Genomic DNA, 13,747 nt, shown 5'->3' with positions numbered 1-13,747 from the left:
ATGTTGAAGTGGCTTACTGCAGAAGTGAAGTGAAAACATTAAGCTCTTTGGGGCTTGTGAAATTAAGTGTAGTGAGGGCTTCTCTGAAGCTGAAGAGTCTGGAAAAAGACCCAATTTCTCAAGGCTTTATTTAGATGTGGAAAGTTTCCACCAAGTAAAGGGTCACAGCATACCTGTAGTTGAACTGTGGAGGAGCTTGATACCTGCTGTGTTGAGAAGCAGAGAGTTTTAGAACACTGATTTGTGAAGCCTTGTGTAGCAGAGCTCCAGACAATTCAAATCCACAGGCCACAACCCCACCTGCTATTCACTTGAGATGTAATTAATGAGTTTGGAAAATCAGCAGTGTATTAGACTTCAAAATGAGGTTGATAATGCAGTATTGCCTATCTACAGAATCAGAGGAAACAAGGAGCATCTTCTGATGAATAAACATCGGAGGCTTTAGTTTTTCTGCCCCTCCTACAAGGCTAATGCCTTTTCCAGGTTGAAATTTGCAGTATCAAATAAGTTAGAATTGCCAGAAGTCCAAGCTATTAAAAACTATTCAGTAAAATAGTGTAAAGTTATTAGTATGAGCAGGATTTTTTAAAAACAAGTTAGAGGTAATGAGTACATTATTTACCCTTGTACAGAGAGACATTCCTTTCATAAATCAATCATTTCTTTCTGTTTTCTTGGTGAAGAATAATGGGTGTTTGTTTTTTGAGGATAAATAAAAACTGTTTCTCACTCCTTGGGTAAGGAAGAGCTGATGCCAGATTCATGACAGGATTGGCCTTAAATAGACAAAGACCCTTGACTTTTTATTGAGAACTGAGGGAGCCCAGAACTGTCCTCCAAACTAGGTCCTGATACTAAGTGATAGATGATTCTGTCTGAAGTGCCTGCAGCTTCTCCTATGCTTTCCCTGCAGCAGCAGAAAGAACATTAATTTTCTGTAAGTGTTTTGCTGCAAATATGACTTTAATATAATTCTCAGATGTTTTAGTAAAACCCTAATGTCTTCCAGTAATTCTTTTCTATAATCCTGTGTCACTGACAATTGTAGACAGTGATAAATGCCAGACTGTGTCTGATTGCTGTTTGCTTTGTCTCCTACCTCCAGTTACCTTACTGGTTTGGATAATGCAATATTCCTTGTTAAGCTGGTCTAAGTTTATTATCTTTCATATAAAAGCAGTACAGGTGCTTGATGGATAGGCATATCCAGCAGTAGATCTAGAGAGCTGCTAACTACCAGGGAAGAATGGACGTGAAGCTGGAGGCAGTGACCACTGCAGCTGTGAAGGTATAAATGAATGTGTGCTTGAGGCTTACATGTGTGTGTATTTTCCCAAAACCATTACTTTGCAGAAACTAACCCCTTTTATTTTTTCCCTTTCTACTTCACATATTTACTACGCAGGTATCTTGGCATTGCTCTTCTACTGCATCACTAGGCTTAATTTCCTTCATCTATACTTGCTATTACTGAAATCCAAATCATGCCTCATGTGCCTTTGTGGAGTCTGGATGTCCCCTTGGTATCCTAAGTTACCTTTGCATTTCTATTCATTCCTACACATGTTTCAACTGACACTTTTTCTCTCTTTTATTCAGTGTCTGTAGTTAGCAGAGTAAATGTATAGGAGGGGCAGATTCCCAGTGAGGAAGCTTTATGTGCTGCAGTTCTTCTATATTTTAGTATTCCTGCTGGAAAAAATACTCAAAAGTGCTGCATTTGTGGCTTTAAACAGTGTTCAAGGTACCAAGAGAACACTCATCTAGTCACTGATTAGTGTCTGCTAGTGTAATTGAATTTGGATTTGTAGGAAATTTCAGAGGCTTTCAGGAATGGTAGTTGGCATTAAATTACTTTGAACATTAGGAATACAAGCAAGTGCAGCTGACCAATTGCTGTTATGAAAAGCCTTTATAGCAGTATACCGTCTGGGAGGCACTACTTTGTGGGAAAAAAAGAAATTAAAGTGAACAGATTTTCAAATGCAATAGCCACTAATTTCTTAGCTGCTGGGCGGAAAAGTAACTGGAACTAAATTTCTATATGATCATACTTAAAATTTGAAGTTAGCAGCTACTGTGAGCATATTACCTTACAGAATTTTATAAGAAAGGCTATTTTGATTTTGACCAAAGAATTATCTGGCTTAATAAAGAATGCTGTGCATTTGCTGTTTGTAATGGGGAAAGAGACACTAGGCACTGGCTTGCGAAGATTGACTGGGTTTCTTTAGTTGTTAAAGTAGTTTTACTGTTGGCCTGTAGAATTCTCTGAATCTTCTCTGTGCAGATTTAGTCATCTAAAATGAATTGGCTTTTGTTGGGGTTTTTTTCTCTATATGGAAGAGGGCCACCTATTGAGTATGCCAAAGTGCATCCAGCTTTTTCTTAAACGGATGTTGTCAGAACACGCTTGTTCTTTGCTGGATAAACTTGCATGTTGCCTCACCTCTTCATTTCACATTCTGCTGTAGTTTTGTGATGAGAGACACAAGAAGGGAAGTGTATTGTCCAGTGGACCAAAGGACTTGTACGAAAGATATCAGGAAAAGCTGAATCCTTATTGCTAAACTGAGATGTAGCTCCATGGTAAAGTTGCTTCTAGTTTTTTTAGCAATTTTTCCCAGTTTTGCTTTTTTACATCTCTCTTCAGATGAGAAGAATAAGGGCAAGAGGGAGTTCAGACCAGTATTGCCACCAAGGGCACAACTGTGGTGCAAGAAAACACATGGCAAGAAGAGAAGATAAGAGAATACATAGAGGGACAGATGCTCTCTAAAACGATTTAAAACCCTGAGAGATGGAGTTCATACTGTTTGGAGATGACATCTTTTATGTCAAGTGGCAATCTCTCTCTGCCACACATTCATACACACACAGAGGCAGAGTCAAAATGGAATATACGGGTCCTGGCAGGCAAAAGTCAGCAGGTTTGAGCACTGACAGGTGCCCCTGCTTTACACTGTAAACCTGTTCATAATGCAGAATGGAGTAAAGACTGTAGTTCATTAAAAAAATAGAAATCATTAAACAGAAAATGAAGTTTCTGGTAAGGAAGGAATATTCCCTTACTACCTGTTAGCACTGACAAAAGACGATTCTGTCTTTTCTTTTTCCTTTTTCCATTTCCAGTTCTATGGCTTCATATTTTAAGGATAGATGGGTCACTTATCTAGAGAACAGTGGCTTTTTTTTTTCATTGAGAAAGTAGAATTGCAAAATAATTTATCTAAAAGGGCAATATCTTTGTTGTTGTTGTTCTTGTGATATTTGTCTTTCCATTGTTTTAGTTGTACCATAGCATCATGACGTTAAAGAAGTCCATCACCATCCTGTTTACCATTATCCTAACACTGGTCTTGATATCTCTGAATGTCTTAGACAGTTTTCTTGGCATAGGACTGCTTTGAGAAGAAGTGAACAATTGTGGCTGATAACAGGTTTCAGTTCCTCAGTTTCCATGACCTGGCAAGCAATAACCCTTTGTAAACTGAATTGCATAATTTAATTCAAAACATATCTTTTGTAGAATTGACATAGGTTGTGTAAGTACCGTAGCTGATAATCTTTCAGAAGACAATTCTAATGCCACCATGGATGTGTGTATTAATGCTGTTTTCATTCTTGGACTGAATAGCATTATTTTATATATGTGGTCCTATTACTTTTAATTGAATAATTTGATGAATGTGGAGAGAAAGAATTTTCTTCATGAGGATGAAGATGGCAGCATCAAAAATGTGGATTAAGCAGTGGTGCTTCAGGGAGGAGCGTTAGACCTTAATATTAGTGTTATTGCCACGGAGATAAGTATCTTAAGCTAAATTCTCAAAGGTTTGCAAAGGGTTTAACCACATGTGCCATTCAAATCAAAGGGAGTCACAGAGCTAAAACCCCATGTAATGTTTTGAGAATGTATCTCCTGGGTATTAATTTCATCATCTAAAAGATATAGCATAATGGATAGTTGCTGCACGAATACAAAGTTTAAGTCCCTCTAGGGGCTCTGCTAACAGCACAAACCATGAGAGTGTGTCTAAGTTGTTTATGAACAGAAGCAGAATCCCAAGAGTGATACAGAGCTATAAATTCACTCCAGTCTGTGCCTATCTATTGTTATTTGTAATAACAGAGAGAGCAGTTTTCCTCTAAAATGACTTCCTTTAAGAGCCTTAACTGAGGAGCTCTGCTTGAAAATCAGTTCTGGTAGCTGAGGAGCTTTTCTGGAGAAAAGACTCCATTTTCTCCATCAGTACTTATGTATGTTATCATACTTCCATTTTATGTTTAACATAGTTATTTAGTCAATTCCTGTGACTGTGCCATTTATTGCAAATAACATTTTATTTACTGAACCTTATTTGATAATAGATATTCTATTAAACTGATTATATGTTTTGTTAAAATGTACTATTAACACACAGACTATAATAACATGCTTAAGAGACCTCTTTAAACAACCAAAATGTTGTGTTATGTGACTTTTTTAGCTAAGAATAAGATATGAAAAGGTTAATGAACTTTTGGAAGGTTCAGCTGCATCTTTTTCTTGACAGCTAACCAAGCTTAGACCCTGTCAAAGCAAAGGACTAACACACTGGAGAGGAGAAATTTCATTTTTAACCTTAGAATTCTCTACAGCAAATTTCTGATGAGATTCTATGAATACAGAATTTTATGTAAGATCTAATTTGTATTAAAATGATCCAAAGTCAATGTAGCTGCCATTAGAGTGACCTCAATCGTAGCATGTTATTACTTTATGTTAAATTTAGATACAAAAAAAAAGGTACTGTATTTATTCAGTGTGTGACAGTATGCATAAGCACTGCTTAAATCCATGTTGGTGGCTGACAGACATCAGCTGTGCAGAAACAAAAGTCATGGTTTACCATGAGGTTGTGGACAGGGAGTGGGCAACTGTAACCAGCTTTGTGAAACATCAATTTGAAAAGTTAGTACAAGGATTCGTAGTAGCAAAGGAGGTTTATCCTGTAAGTGAGGACACCAATATCTTGAGTCTCACAGAGAAACAAGCAGGATGTTTTGCACATTGCTTCTGTATTTTCTTAGTAAGAGGCCCAGACCTTTATTCTTATCCCACACTGGTTTTGGTGGCTACCTGCAAGTATTTACCACATCTTGCACTAGACAATATTTTGAGGAGTTATGGTCCTGATTGTATGTTTTACTTGTTCCATATATGATACTGAACACAGTCTTGTCCAACATAATTCTTCTGATAAACTATTTGGATCACCAGTAATTGCTCTCCAGCTCGTTTTGTACTCGTTTTGTTTGCTTTTGCTTTGTTGTTTCCTTTCCTTGAAAGGTTACAGAGCAGTATTTTAAACACTCTTCAGGTGTGTGAAAGGGTCTCTCCATAGTCAGAACTGGTATATCTCAGATGGAAAGGACTGACTCAAAGTTTCATACCCCTGAGAAGCACAGTAGGTGAAAGATCCACCCTGAGGCTGCTGAGGCTGAGGAGGACTGGGTAGCCACGTGTGACAGTTCTGCCTGCCAGAGGTCTAACAGCATCTGCCTGCTCACTGCCCCTGCTGCATGCAGCTATTTTAGCTTTTCAGCCTGCATAAGAAAATGAGAAGGGCAAACTCCTCCAATGTATTTATTAAAATTAAAAACAAACAAACAAAACCTCACAAATCAAAAAATAAACAAACAAACAAAAAAACCTCCCATCAAACCTGCAGCATTTTCTGAGATCACTATCTGGGATCATACTGTCTTTTTAACACAGAAATGTAGCCATCAAGGCCCTGTAATCAGTAGATATGAGAGGAGGCTTTAAATTCGTTCTAGGTCAGCAGTAATAAGAAACTTGTGTGATTTACAATAGCTATGATTGTGTTGGGACTTCAATTTCATCAATACTAGAGTTTTTGATAACATGTATCTCTGTAGGAGTTCTTGAAATTCTCTTAAGTTGTGGTTCTGCAAAGTTTCTAGTTATCAAAACAAACTTTCTGTTACTGTGAAGCTACATAGTAGGAATCAAGACTTCTGGGGTTTTTTTTTGGTTTGAAAAGTCACTGGAAAAGTGTTTCAATATCTCCTTGTTATTTCTAAAGAAATGTTATTCCTTTGAAATAGGCATATGGGCCTAAAATACAATCTTTTTAAAAACTTCTTTTGGGCCCCTGTGTTTAATCTGGTGAAGAAAGATTTTCCTAAAGAGGCTTCTGTGATAGCACCATAGTTGAATACATGATGTAGGCAGCAGCTCTTTTACATGGGTACTGCACATATGGCAGTGGGGTGTTGTTGTTGTTGGGGTTTTTATCTCCCTCCTGTGAAGATCAGGAAACAGAAAAAGTATAAAAACAGTAATTGAAAAGGGCAAGTTAGCATAATATACATTGCAGTCAAAGTGCAGCAAAGTTTCGTGTCTGTAGAGATATTCAGACTATGCAAAATCAGTGAAGTTAAAAATGTGGCAGATTTTTTCCTTAGTTTTTCAGAGCAGAATCCTCCTCTGCAAATTCAAAGTGCCTAAGCAATCAGGACAGGAGCTATTCTTTATGTCTCGACTCTGTCTTGCCAAGGATCTTACTTTTAAAAATTTTAGTTATTCAAAGGAGGCAATTCAGACCACTTCATCACCAAAGATGCAGTCAGCAAAAAAACCCCACGTTCAAGTCATAGCCAAAGTCTTGAAAAAAAATCGTTGAAAACAGTCTTGAAAATCATTCAAGTCAGCTGAAGTCTTCCTGTTCTCTTCAGTGCTTGTTAGATTGGGCAGCATAGCACTTGGCAGTTTGCCTTTGTCAGACCTCGATGACAAGTAAATTTCCTGAACTTGTAGAAATCCCATAATCTTGACAATTTATTTTCAGTCTTTCAGTATTTTTACATACAGCCTTAATGCTCTATACCTGTGTTCTTACATGTTGGCTGTTGTGGAGGAAGCCTTGACTGGCTATGGCCACAGAAATTTTAAAATCATAGACTCATAGAATGGTAGGGGTTGGAAGGGACCTTTAGAGATCATCTAGTCCAACCCCCCTGCAGAAGCAGGTTCACCTACATCAGGTTGCATAGGAACATGTCCAGGCGGGTCTTGAAGACCTCCAAGAAGGAGACTCCACAAAAATACGAATGTTATGAGTATCTCCACCAGTGAAGTCCAGCTCCCTCATCCCTATGAAACTTACTTGAAGTATTTTTTTTAAAAAGTAAATAGTGTGAATCTAGAAAATGTCTGTGGGTAACAATATTATGTTACAATACAAAAACTGATCAAAGAGCAAAGTTATCCTTGGCTTTTTTTTCTGTAGCATCATGTTTGGATGAAAGCTGTGTATTTCACAAGAGAGTTAAGAAGGCTGCAGTCTCTCCTGATACGGAGAGCAGCAGCAGGACACAGGACCTTCCCTGGCTATGAGCACCCAGCCCTGCTGCTTCCCATGAGTAAATCAGAGTCCCAGGTCAGGAGCGTGGGGTGGGAAGGAAGCAGAGCTTGCCCAAACCTGTGCCTGAGCTATTCAGTTTGGAATGGGATTTAGCGGTCGTGTTCTGGACTTTTACGTAATCATGAAAAGAAGTTTTGTGTTTCTTAAAAAGAAAAAAAGTTCTTCAATGTCTTCAAGGCGTGAGGGAGGAAGTGTCTGCTTAGTTCCTATGAACTCCTGCAAAGTTTGAGAACTTGGCAAAGCAAATAAATTAGATCACTGGGCTGATGACTGTAAGACCAGTGAAGCCAAAGCCATGCAATTGATGTATGGCACTGAGAGTTCATCTCTAAACCATTGCATTCAGATTTACTTCTCTTAATTTAGGCCATTAACATAGCAAGAAAGGTTAAACTGACTATTATGAATAGGAGATCTCAAGAATGTGTTCCAAAGGCTATTTGAAAGTCTAAAAAATGTGGCTTAAAGGAGCCAATTCATAAAATATTATTTGGTCTGTTTCCATGGCATTCTTGAAGCATTTCCCACTGATAACCATTCTTTGTTTACAGTTTCTAAGACAGTTTTCGCTCTCTTGGAGTTCATCCACACCCCTTTGTGCTCCTATTTTTAAATAAGCTTCCCTCTACTCTTTTATTGAAGGGAAACTAGTTTTTTAAAATCTGGAAGGAGACAACAGGAAAGAGTTTGCATCTCACAGTCCACTGACTTCTGATCTTAAAAAAAGTCATGAGTAGTGGTAATTATTTTTTTATCACAGAATAGATGGCAAAATTTGCAACTGTTGTTTTGTACAAACAATTCACTGCTGAGTTGGTTAATGAAAGCTTCCAATAATATTCAGTACAGTGACAGTACAGTGGTTGGCATGAAGCAGGAAATGAGATCGTACAGCAGGACTAAAAAGTGGCACAGCATTTGGCAACATTCAGCCTTTCAGTTCATCAGACTTAGAAATGAGTATTAGAGCAGAACAGTATTTTTTCTTTCTCACAATGGTAAGATCTTAAAGAAGGTAAATAGCTCTTCATGTTTGAGGGTTTTTTTGAACAGACATAGTGCACATCATTAATAATGCAAATAAAGGTAGAATCTAGACTGATATATAAGCAACATGACAGAAAGGAGATTTTTGAGAAATGTGTCTAAGCATGGGAGCTCATTTGTGCAACAGGAACTTGTTCTGGAAGTAAATGGCATGAGGTATTTCTGTAATTTTGTAACTGACTGAATAAAAAAGTTAAGTTTGAGGAAAATTATTTTGTCTAGCAGGATATAAGTAATGACTCATAGCATTCTATGATCTCTGTCTCTACTTACAGAATCTTTTTAGGTAAAGAAAATATCTAATGTGCAATTATAATTTGCACATAAAATATGCAAAACATGCATGTCTAAAAATTATACTTTTAAAAGATCTCTTGCCTTTTAAAATTAATTATTACCAAAAGGATGCAAAGTTTTATCCCAAATGTATTATTTCCTGCTTAAGTTTTGACTATTAGGACTTAATATTATTTACCCAGGAGACATTTTATATGGTTGTTATCTTATTTAAAAGCAGATATTAATTAGAAATGGCTGCCTGCCATTCTGTTTAAAAGAAGAACTTCTGTGACTTTTTTTCTAAAGGGCTTAAGATTCACATTGAGTCAACACCTAAGGCTGGCAGCAAGAGTACAGAAAAGAGAAATTAAGTAGGTTTATTTAACAGTTTAATCTGCCTAAAATGTGTGTGTCCAATTGTCCATCCACTTGGAATGAAAATGTTCAGAGAACAGGTTCTGAATTCATTCTGAGTTTATCATTCAGATTCTGCACATCTCTTAAAAACCAAGGTAAGAAACAGCAGGAATGAAAGCAAAAGTTTGGTGTGATTAAAGATGGCAAAGGTTTAGATTTTCCCATGAAGATTAATAGAGTCTACCCTGTTTTGCTAACTATTGTTCTATATTCTCTTCTTCTGTGCAGAAACGATCTCAAATAAGTGTAGGAGATAATAAAAAGTAACTTTGTGATAAGGTAGATATTCAGAGATGACAAAAATCTCAAGGTTTATAGTATTAACATTTATACAGAATTAAGCTTCCTCTTCAGTTTCTGTCAGTTTTAAGAGTTACTGTGCTCTTTTCCTCCCTCCCCAGTTTTATTTGATCAAAAGGAAAACAATTTTATTTGTTAGTAATCATGTTCCCACATGAACAGTATCTCACTCAATGAAATTGTCATATTGAAATTAGAATCTAGCCTGAAAAATATGCAGTGAGAGCAAGCCTGGAAAATCTATTTTTATTCTTATTCTAATCAGTTAAACAAGTATGACTTAATCTATGATCCATTGATCAGAGGCAGCCCAGTCCATAAACAACAGATTCACTGTATGATTGTGCTTACAAAAATTAACCCAAACTTAACCAAGCTTCACTTGGCTGTAAATGAAGACCATTGTATAAAGTTGGCCAAAGATTTTTGGGACATAGACTACAAAAAGAGTGACTTGAGGTATGTCAACCATTGAAATGATAGTGCAATATTATTTGAGAATGAAGAAGAAAAGTCATAATTACTTAAAAAATATCAATTGTCCGTGCTCAAAGGATGTTATTTGACTAAATTCTGATTTTTTCTGATAAATTTGTTTTGAACCATAAGTTTTGGTTATAGTGCCATATGGCTCTGATAGTTTGGATATATCAGGATGCCACTACATTAGCATTTCAGTTCAGAAGCACACCTTCAAAGTGAATCTTGCCAGTTGTTCTCTCTGTGCTTTGATTTGCTGACAGAGCAGCTGTAAATTGCAAACTGAACATTTTTTGCAAGGAACTTATCAAGAGGATGCACTGCAGGAGTGGACCTTATGCCTTCTGCTTTCTATTAGGCCTTTGGTCCATGGGACCAGACTAGAATGATTCGTGTGAAGCAATCCAAAATATGCAACATGTAGATACTAGATTCTCGCCCCAAATTTCTCTGTACACACAAGTGAATCAACACATGTAAATTTCCAGTGTCTGCAAATTGAATATTTAAGATTTTTTGTTTCTGTACAGCTTAAGAAATAAAGGCAGAAAGTGGGCTTTTAGCAGAAGAAATTTTGTTTTGATGGAAATTCAACTTAATAAACCAGTTTGATGGATATTTTTTAGTAATCCATCCAGTTACAGTTCAAGTTAAGTGATGCTCAGAAATCGTAGTTTTGTACTCATTGCACTAATGATAATAGAAAGACTGGAATGTGTGTAGAGTTTCCTTTAACTATCTGAGTCTTACTGTGAAGACAGTGATTTGCATGAATTGTCCTGATTTAGCCAGTTCCCTGCCTTTCATAATGGGGGTATATTTGGTTGCTTGGTTACCCATTTGAGATGACTATATTTTTGATAATCATTGATGGAAACGTTACCCAGAAGGTGAGTGAGCAGCATGATGCAGATTTTCAACAGGCTGCAAATGTAAAAATAGATCTATGCAAGCAGAAGAGAAATTGTAATAGATATATGTAATTTACATATTTGCTCACACTTACTGAATGTGTTTACACAACGTTTGTATTTGCCACTTTTGCATCTTCATGCTTAAACAAAGTGGAAGTTACATAAGCAAGTGATTTAGATCAATGGGAATGGTGATAATGGATATCCTGTAAGATGTTGAGAGAAGAAATAGAGAAGGTATATAAAGAAATCAGACTCTTTCAGCTGATTAGATATCCATTCAGAAATCTGCAGCAGCTCAACCAATCTTTATTTTGTAAGGGAAAGTTAATTTGTTTATAAAACATGAAAAGTGCAATCTTGAGTATGTGAAAGAAAAGATTCGTGGAAATGATGTTTCTGATGAGAAGTGCCAGCTGTTTGACATGACATGGGGCAACAGTTTAAGATAAGCCTGCTTAGAAGTGTAGGCATGCCATATAATAGTGACATGCAGTGTTTAAATGCCTCACATATGTTTAATTCTTTTTATTTGTTTCTTGTATTTTAAGGGGAAAAAAAAAGAGATCCAAAGTCATTAAACAGAGCTATAAATTTTGCTATTACAGTGGAATTTCCACTGGAGTTATTTGAAAGAATTAAGAAGAATGACACAGATATTCCAGGTGACCACTTAAGATTGTACTCCATTAAATCTCTGAACATCAGTGTGGTCAGTGCTTATGATCATGGCTTTTTCTTCCTGAAGCTTAGTCACATAGATCTGAGTGGATATTCAGGCAGAAATGGAAGCTTCTCTTTAGCTGAATAGAAGTGCTTGAAAAGACAAAGCATGACCAGAGGATGAGAAATTTAAAACAAGCTCAGTAAATCTGATTGGTTTAAAGGCAATCTCAAAAATTATCTTCAGATGTCTCTACCTTTATCTGACTGATTAATACTTAAACATTTAAACCTCGGATTGTTTTAATCTGAACTTGATTTACTTTATTTTGATTTTTAAACTGAGATGCAGATATCACAGTTTGGGGTTTTTTTTCCACAGAAATACTGACCATGAATAATTAGAGAATCAGAATGGCAATTTCCAGTTATGTTCTCCATACAGATCTGAGCCTTACTGTTCTCAACACTGTGATGGTATCTAGCATAAGGTACTCTTCATTTGAAAGATTTTTTGCCACGTGCTGAAGACTAATGGAAATCTACGAGTACGATAAACAAATGGATATAAAAGGGAGAATAGGATAAAAACATTTGTGGTTGTTAGTATTTTTAATTTTTGGAAGGAACAATCACCTAATCACCTGTTCTCAGAGGAAAACCTAGCCATGACTACAGGCTAGTATTCTGAAGTATTTCCAGAAGATGAGGTTGAAAAATCATCTTTTCTTGCAATTCTAAGTATTCAAAAATATACATTATTTCCCAATTCATCAGAATTTTGCTGGGTTTTTTTTTTTCCCCTCAAGTTGTTTGCATTTGAGCTTTAAGGTATACTCTAATTGTTTTCCATCTCTTTTCCAACTCAAAGGGCTAATAACTTCAAATTTGGCTTTTTCTTGATGTGTTTAGGAGTCTATTTTTGGTTTTAAGAAAGCAGAGGTTCTAGTTTAAACATTTGTGTCCAGGACCTTGAGATTTCAGAGAAGAACTAGATACTGCAGACCTGGCAGTCAAAACTGGGAGAGTCAAATCCTAGGGACAGCTTATAATGTAATATATGAGGTAGTAGTATTAGATTGAAACTGGAATGTATGTTCATTTGAGTACAACCTTCTTGAACTGTAACTAATTCAGATGTGTACTGTTTGATTTTGTCATCTACTGGGACTCAGTGATTTCGTGTTGATATTTGAATAGTTTATGTCCACATTCCATTTCAGGAAGGGATGAAGAAGTGCTATAAGTTGGAGGTGATTATAGCCAGCACAATTCATCATCTTCAAATATGTCTGAATCTTAACATAACTTCTGTTATGTTAATATTTCTTCTTTCTTATTTAACAGCATGTTATAATCTACTCTCCTTGTCGCCATGTGATACCTTGTTCTCCTTTCAGTCTGTATCAAGGTAGGAAGAGATTTCTGTTAAAAACGCATCTCTCTAGACATTAGAAACCCTACTACCATATAGCAGCTATTTAGTGTTTTAACTGCAATAGTACTTCTGCCTTATGGGTCTCTGTATTGATTTTCCTTGTGGGAAATTTAACCCCATCATTCAAGAGTAAATAGTGGAATCAGCTGTTTACACAGCAAAATAAGAACTTCTCCAACACTATAAAGGGCAACATACGTTGTGGCTGTCTTCCTGCTGGTTTTATTGATACAGTTTTGGAGAGCAGTGACTTTTATGTGCAGATATCAGGGCCAGTGAGTAAAATTACTTTGCAAGTGCATCTAACACACACTTTGCATTAGTACGTGACCTGGAGTATGGATACTGTGTTGGTAGTGCTGCCACTGGGGCAGGTGACAGCCCTATACCTAGGAGAGAGAGCTTGGTTATAACCCTTTGTATATGGAAAAGGTAGGGTCTCCATCTTTACTCTTATTTATAATGCAAACTTGTAATATGTAATTTTAAATCAGTTCTTGTTATCTTATTCTCATTATATCGCTGATCCAGCTTCACAAGTGAATTATAAAGAGGGTCCTGAAACTTTTAGTTCTGTGAATTCCCCCACTGGCTATGGTAGAGCTGCCCTTTGCTGAATCTTCATAGAATTAAGTTTATCTTATTTTGGTGCTTATGCATTGGAGATAAACTTTACGCTGCAATACAAAAGGACAAAAGATTTAAAACTTAAAGCCTGCATATAGGTTAACAGATGTGTTTTATTTTCCATACCCCTGTGGTAACAAAAATCT

At 36.5% G+C, this 13,747-nt stretch overlaps 1 protein-coding gene across 8 annotated transcripts in view; it reads left to right on the top strand.

Annotated features, from left to right (window-relative positions):
* Positions 1-13,747, top strand: part of SEMA6D (semaphorin 6D) — a 224,917-nt gene that overhangs the window by 45,727 nt on the left and 165,443 nt on the right. The window contains exon 1 of one of the 8 annotated variants that reach the window (XM_061999400.1): positions 12,929-12,947. The exons of the other annotated variants lie outside the window; for them this stretch is intronic. The gene's annotated coding sequence lies outside the window, so the exon portion shown is untranslated. Of the gene's footprint in view, positions 1-12,928; positions 12,948-13,747 lie in introns of those variants that run through there. 8 annotated transcript variants of the gene reach the window in all.

This window comes from Colius striatus, chromosome 7, assembly GCF_028858725.1.
Source record: "Colius striatus isolate bColStr4 chromosome 7, bColStr4.1.hap1, whole genome shotgun sequence".
In the NCBI taxonomy this organism is placed as follows: Eukaryota; Metazoa; Chordata; class Aves; order Coliiformes; family Coliidae; genus Colius; species Colius striatus.
The sequence above is the reverse complement of the archived record's forward strand: the minus strand, read 5'-3'. Positions and strand labels throughout refer to the sequence as shown.